Consider the following 6,398-nt stretch of genomic DNA (forward strand, 5'->3'; position numbering starts at 1 on the left):
CTTACTGCCTGTCTCTGCACCGATACCATGCAGTTTCTTTTTTTAATCTCTATTGCTTTGTAGTACAGTTTGAAGTTATGGATGGTGATTCCACCAAAAGATTTTCTATTCTTGAGAACAGTTTTTGCTATCCTTGGAGTTTTTGGGTTGTTTGTTTTGTTTTTTTAATTCAAAATGAATTTGAGAATTGCTCTTTCTAAACCTATGAAGGGTTGAGTTGGGATTTTGTTGGAGATTGCTTTGAATGTGTAGATTGCTTTTGGTAAGATCGCCATTGTTAACATATTAATCCTGCCAATCCATGACCATGGGAGATCTTTCCATCTTCTGAGGTCTTCTTCAATTTATTTATTTAAGGATTTAATGTTGTTATCATACAAAAGGTGTTTTGCAAAAATACTGCACCAGGTACCTTCCCAACAGAGTGAATAAGGGTTCCATTTTCTCTGCATTTTTGTAAGTATTTATTGTAGGTGAAATATTGTAAGTATTTCAGGGAAACGGCTAACAATTATTATCAAGAAACCATAGGGGAAACAATGGTTGGGCAGGTGGTACCAGTTCTTAGGCCTTTGCTGGTAAGGTCTGCCTCAGGTTAGAGGCTCTCTAGGCAGGGAGGCCCTATTGGTCCTAGCCTCCATGTGCCCTGTGCTTGACAGAATGGTTCACTTTTGGACTCATAGTTTGGTGTTTTCCTTCTTTTGTACTTTGATGTTGCTCACAGATTCTAAAGACAAAGCCTGGCTGTTGTTTGTTTTCAATTAATCCATGTTGGAATGAAAAGTTGTACCCATCTGGACATCTGTATGGACAGCTAGCCATTCCACTCTTTTTTTTAATTTGTCCTGCATCATAGGCTTTCTGGTGAGCAAGACGTGACTGCTGCTCGTCTCCAACTACTTTGGAACTGTGAGGATTGCGGTTCCTCTCGGGACTGGGGAGGTGTTCAAAGCCTCTTCCTTTCACACTGTGTGGATGTTGGTCACAGGTTCTCTGGGCATTAGCAGCCAGTGGTGCTTTTTCTCCAATCTCTCTGTATCTGAATGGAAGGTTGTGCCACTTGGAGTTTCCATGTGGACAGGATCCCATTCTACTCCTTGTACTTTGACCAGAGTCACAGGCTTTCCGGTCAGCAAGCTCTAACTGCTGCTTGTCTCCAGTTACCCTGTGACGACATGCATGATTCTTTCCCTTGGGAGTGAGGAGGTTGTCAAAAGTTATTCTATTCAGAATGTGCAGATGATGGTCACAGGCTTGCTGGGCATTAACACTGGGCTGTGATTTGTCTCTGATTTCTGTGTATCTCGGAGAATGGTTATGCATCTCGGGGCTTCTATGTGGAGAACACTCCTTTCCACTCTTTGTTCTAATTTTATCTTGGTCAGAGACTTCCCAGGCAGCAACAGCTGTGGCTCCTGGCCTTCATTTCCCCTGTCCTTGACTGGATGGTTCTCTTTGGGACTCAGAGGGTGACGATGGCCCATTCCTTTTCTTTGTATTTTGATGGGGTTCAGAGGCTTTATACCCAGTCTCTGGGTCTTGTTTGCCTCTAATTTCTGTGAATATGAATGAATTATTGTAACTCTTGGGGCTTCGATGTGGAGAGCCTCCCATCCCAATTTTTGATTTATGTTGACCTAGGTCACCAGCTTTCTGGTCAGCAATACCTGACTCCTGCTTTTCTCCAAATTCCTTGTAACAACTTGGATGGTCATTCCCCATGGGAGTGGCGTACTGGTCAAAGTCAAATCTTCCCTTTGCTTTGTTCAGATGTTGTTCACATAAGCTCTGGGCATCAATGCCTGACCACACTTTGCTCCAATTCTACTGAACGTGAAAGGGTGGTTGTGCCTCTCAGGACAGGTGTGGCTACTGCTCATTCTTTTTGCTGGTTTGCAATGTTTTGGGTCATAGAGACCCTCAGAAGTATAGGTGGAGTTATCCAAGTGGAATGTCGATTCCCTTTTATACTCTTGTCACAGGATCTATGGTGAGTTTTGATGGCTTGTCTTCATTATCCTCCAGGTTCTGGAGCAGAGAATTTATGCAGTATTGTAGCTCAACTGCTGTACTGTAGATGAGATTTTCCCTATCTACTTCCTCTTATAGGTCCATAGCTGATAGAGGGCTTTCATTCCTCAAAGAATCTCCCTGTCCCTTGCATTTTGTGCTGATGTTTTCAAATTGCACATCATTTCTGGTGATGTTCTTCAATGAGCTTTTTGAATGAGCCACTCTGTCTCCAGCTATTTTAATGTCCCCTGAGTTTTGAGTAGGAAGTGTTTGGAGATGGTCTACAGACTCAAAACCCTTGAGAGTGATATTGATGGCTTGCCCCTTGGGAATCTCACTATATCCCACACTCACCCTCCATGCATGAGGTAGCTCTTCTTTTACCTTCAATATGTTGGTTTGTTTGACCATAGAGGCTGAGAACCTGTCTTCAGGGCTGAGAGTTGTTGCAATCAAGTGAGGATTTCCTGAAGCTGCATCCTGAGACTGCTTCCAGGGTGCATGCTTGGCCATTCCTTGTCTGGTATTTGACTGCAGGATTCCTTTCACAGTTGCTTGGATAGTCTTCCTCTGCTGGTGTTTTACCTGCAAGCAGGAAGTATTGGGTTGAACATACTTGTTTCTTAGCCATTGATCTGGATGGGACCTTGTATGCCCAAGGCTGGCAGCAGGTGGAGGGGTTCTTTGGGTTTCCTGAAAATCTTGAAGCGAGTGTTCAAACAGTGTATCAACCTGGCAGATGGTACAGTTTCTACCGTTTTCCCTCCTGGATCTTGGTGATGCAATTTTTCCAGGATCATTGCAGTCTTGGAATAAAATTCAGCCTTGCAATCACAGGGAAATCTCCTTCCGTGTTTCACAGGAAGCTGTGTGATGCTTGCTTCCAGCTTCATTTTTGTATTTGGGTCAATGAAGGAAAGATCATTGCTGGTGTTTATAGAGAGCAGCTTATCTGTCTTCAGTGCAGGGTTCCTGGGCTCCAGACCCTTCCCAGGGGTGCTGCTTGAAGTACAAGGCAGATTTTTGTCTCCAACCCTGTTAAATATGTCAGAAGTAGCCCTGGTGCTCTTTAAGGGAACCACTGTTGGCACAGAACCCATCATCTGGCTGCACTTGTCGTGTTTGGAATTGAGGATGGAGGGCTGGGCAGGCTGGTTAAGTTCAGGCTAGTCCTTGCAATAACCACCACCCTTTGGTTGGTAATCTTCCTGAAGCTTTATAAGTTCCCCAGATGGACAGACTCTGACATGGGTACCTTTGTATTCTCCCACATTAATTGCCTCTTTTCATGCTGTGGGTCCTTGTAATGGTGGATCATTTCAGAATGCTCAGGACAAATGGAGGCTGACGTGATAGCTTTATAGGGAAGACAGTCCCCAGAAAAGTTGTCAGTGGGCTGGCTAATGGCTGTTTGACATTTTGTACATCATAGCCTGTGATGTCGTTCCAATTTAGTCTGTGTTGCCAGGGCTCATTTACATTTGAAGGGGATGTCTGTATCCCTATCTCAGTGGCAGGACATTCTCGTTCTCTTCTATGGACTCTTCTCTGGAATGAAGAATGTCTTTGGTTTGGTGTAGAGCTTTGGAGGTTTTCTGGTTCCTGGATCCCTATCAGGCCTACTAGGCTCTGTGTCACATGTTGGTGGGGCGAGTGCTGGTCCTGGAAAAGCTGTGGAGATTCTTTAGACACAGATAAAGTTTGGTTAGTGTCACTTGGATCATTATACCTCTCACATTTATGTCCTCCTGGGGAGGATTTCTTGGAGAACCAGGCAGTAGCGACAACTGCCTCAGAGAGCACAGAGGATATGTCACATAAAAGTTGGTTCAATTTCTGTCATATAAGGTTCTCTATGACCTTGAGGTAAGAAAACAGCTGCAGGAGGGAAAGCTGATTCAGTTTCTCCTTAGAGTACCAAAAAGGGCGGGGAAAGGAGTCTAGTAAAGGATGATGGATGGGCCTTTCGGTAGGTAGGTCGTGATGCATTCTGGGTATCCTGTGCATTCTTTTGGCTCTTTCTGCAAGCTTTCACAGTAGCAGTTTTCTTTCTGCCCTTGCTCTGTGCCCTCTTCACCACCTGCCAGTTAGAAACAATACAAATGAGCTGGGGTTCCTTCTTCTCTCTGGTAGAGAAGCTGCCTGCTCTGTGTGCTCATGGATAACATGAAATCCACATTTCTCAGAGAGCTCTCTCGTATCTATGATTGACTCATTCATATTGTGCATAAGCACATTCCTTTTGGCCTTGTTAGGAAAACTGCAGAAAAAGACTGTCTATGTCACACTTAACATGGCTGCCCTCAGTCAGTGTTCCTCAGACAGGATCCCTCAGACAGGATCCTGCCCAAGGCTGAGATCCCTAGCTGCCTGGAGACTGTCAGGTGATGTCTGCTGCCCGAGACCAGAGCAGACCCAAGCCCTGATCTGAGGGCCTTGGTCTATCACCTGCTTCACATCAGCTCAATACAAACAAAAGCAAGTGCCTGAGTAGAGGGCAGATGACCTTTCTCAGAGCTTGTCCTGTGTCCCCACCAACTCAGAAATGCAGTCTGTCCATGGAGTCATTCTTAGTGGCCTCTCTGCCGCCCTGTACATATGGTCTGAGAGCTTCAGGCACACAGCTCAGGCCTCTCACCTCTGCCCTGCGGACAGCAGACTGATGTGCTGCTGCTGCTCCTGGAGATTTCTACTCACCTGTCTATAGCTAGACTTTAGGTTCTTCTTTCTTTCACCCTTCCCCACCCCCTTTCTTCCACCTTTTCAATCCACTAACACTAGATGAGAGATGAAAAAAGGGTGGAGGGGAAATGGGTAGATGCTATTGTTAGACTATTTCCTATAGTTAGGGGTGTTGGTTCCCTTGGGGTATGCTTAATCTTGACCTTCAGGATGCCAATTCCTTCTTCTTCTATCTTCTTTTCACACATATACTTAACAAACCACGAATACCACAAAATGATAGCAAACAACCAACAACCAGCAAACCATCATGCCTATCAAGGCCCTAGCATTTATCTACCCTCTGAAAAGTCCCCAGAATTCCAAATATCACACAAACACAGAAACTGCTGCTGGCAGAATCATACCCCTGCCTCAGCATGAGGCAAATCATAGTCAACTACTGTGCACAATCAGAAAAAATCCAATATCCTACACTTGAGATTAAAATAAATGATATTCTTATATTTCTGCTTTAAAAAAAATCCAATTTTTTTTTCACTACACCTGTCTTTCTTGGGAATGTGAGAGATAGAATCTTGGACTGCTGCTCTATTGTATGTCAGCCAAGCTTTCCTCACCTTTGGGATGTTCTTTTTGCTCCCAGGTGGTGGTGAGTCTGGATATTCCTTCAAGAATGGGATTAGTAGGTAAAAGAGCCCCACTCCGTACATTATTGCAAAGCCCATGTCCACTAATAAGGACATGGAGCTTGGGATATTCCACAAGTTAATAACGCTATTCATCAGAAGGAAAAAATTCTCCATCTTCTGAATTGCAGTGTAGCTCACAGGCCACTGAGTCCTGGAGTGCAGCACCTGACTTGTCAAGGAGGGCTCAGGGCACATCACACAACTGAGGCCTCCTCATCACAAAGGACTGCTTGCAGGAGGGAGGGTCAACAGGCCCTTCCCAGCCTCCACTGCAGGAGCCCACCCACCTCCTGGCTTTCTCTATTCCCTCCTTCCAAATCCTGCTGCTGAGACAGTCAAAGAAAGATCTCTGTTCTTGTATTGTTTGTCTGCCTAAGCCCCAGAACTCTTCTGTCCTCTGTCTGCTTGAGTTCATCAGGTCAAATATCCTCCTTGGGAAGCCTCTTAATAAAGTGGGCTTCTTTATGGAACTTGGGTTGTTTCTTAGGGATTATTACTCTTTGGCTTCTGACTGCACATACAGGTTTCTTCATTCTGAGATCATAGCTTATCTTTTTCCAGTAAATTATTTTTATTAGTTGTTTTATTTATTTACACTTCAAATGTCTACCTTCTCTATCTGACCTCAATTAAAGCCCCACTCCATAACCACCTGTTTGCCTCTAAGAGAGTACAACCACCTGTTGTACTCTCTCACTCTACCACTCACCACTGTAGCATTTCCATTCTCTGGGGCATCGGGTCCCTAAGAACCAAGTACATATCCTCCCACTGAGGCCAGATGTGGCAGTCCTCTGCTACATATGTAGCAGACGCAAGGGACTAGCCTATGTGTGCTCTTTGGTTGGTAGCTTAGTCCCTGGGAGCTCTGAGGGGTCCAGTTAGTTGATACTGCTCTTCTTCCTATGGGTTTGCAATCCCTTAAGCATCTTCAATCCCTATATCTTCCACTTGAGTCCCTAAAGGTTCGGTGTATCTGCATCTGTCGTAGATGCTGGTAGAGCCTCTAAG

The 6,398-nt window shown here is 44.8% G+C and overlaps 1 pseudogene; it reads right to left on the minus strand.

Moving 5' to 3' along the window:
• Positions 1–564: 564 nt before the first annotated feature.
• LOC127691983 (uncharacterized) lies at positions 565–5,501 on the minus strand (annotated as a pseudogene).
• Between the last annotated feature and the right edge of the window lie 897 nt (positions 5,502–6,398).

The sequence above is a fragment of the Apodemus sylvaticus genome, chromosome 9 (genome assembly GCF_947179515.1).
Source record: "Apodemus sylvaticus chromosome 9, mApoSyl1.1, whole genome shotgun sequence".
NCBI lineage: Eukaryota > Metazoa > Chordata > Mammalia > Rodentia > Muridae > Apodemus > Apodemus sylvaticus.